This window comes from Mastomys coucha, unplaced genomic scaffold, assembly GCF_008632895.1.
Source record: "Mastomys coucha isolate ucsf_1 unplaced genomic scaffold, UCSF_Mcou_1 pScaffold21, whole genome shotgun sequence".
Taxonomy (NCBI): Eukaryota; Metazoa; Chordata; class Mammalia; order Rodentia; family Muridae; genus Mastomys; species Mastomys coucha.
The window spans coordinates 142,356,259-142,357,326 of NW_022196904.1; positions in this window are offsets into that span (position 1 = coordinate 142,356,259).

Genomic DNA, 1,068 nt, shown 5'->3' on the forward strand with positions numbered 1-1,068 from the left:
ATGTAGACAGGAAAGTGATGCCAGGGAAACAGGGTTAAGTGATAGTCCAATCAAAATGAAAACCCAAACTTATCCTCCAATCAAAATGAGGATACAAATGGATCCTCTGATCAAAATGAGGATCCACATAAAGGGAAGACAGTCAGCTCAGTGCTGAGTCTATTTTCATAGTTTCTTTTTTTAAAAAAGGAGTTAGCACATTTTTTTTCTGTTAGCAAATGATAAGCTATTTACAACCAGTTGGCTTTTTTTTTTCTAAAAAATGAGAACTACCACAATTATTTTTAAGCACATGAGCACATAAAAACACCAAAGTTCTGATGAATTATAAAACATAAGGACCACAGCAATAGGAGAAAAGCCAGCCAATGAGCTCATTTCCAATATAGATGGGGAAAAATATGACTGTAATAATATTACTACCTCCTTTCCACCTTTGTTTGAACAGAAGGAACATGATACTGTTGTTTAGAATGTATTATATAGGAGTTGCAGGGAAGTCACAGGACTGCAGGGACAGGATCCTCTCAGCCTCCCAGTGACAGCAGTGGATCTGCAATCCTCTCTGCCCCATCCCTTCGAGTGGAGAGCCTGCCTCCAGGAAGTGCTTCAACCCAGGGACTCTGGTGAGATCCACCATTTTCTCTGAAGTAATTTTCTAAGGTGGGACCAGCCAGGAGGCACAGGCCTCACAGGCCTCACAAGTTGGAGGGGAGTCGCAGGGCAGCAGGGACAGGATCCTCTCAGCCTCTGAGTGACAGCCATGGATCAGCAATCCTCTCTGCACCTTCCCTGCAAGTGGAGAGCCTGCCTCCAGGGAGTGCTTTAACCCAGGAACTCAACCATCTACACCAGGGATTTACCAGAGGAGAGCTGATCTCCTAGAAGTACTGACACAGGCTTACAGACCCACAGGAAGAACAAACTCTAGTCAGAGACAGCAAGAACATCTAACACCAGAGATCAACAGATGGCGAAAGGCAAACGCAAGAATCCTATCAACAGAAACCCAGACTACTTGGCTTCATCAGAACCTAGTACTCCCACCACAGCAAGTCCTGGATATCC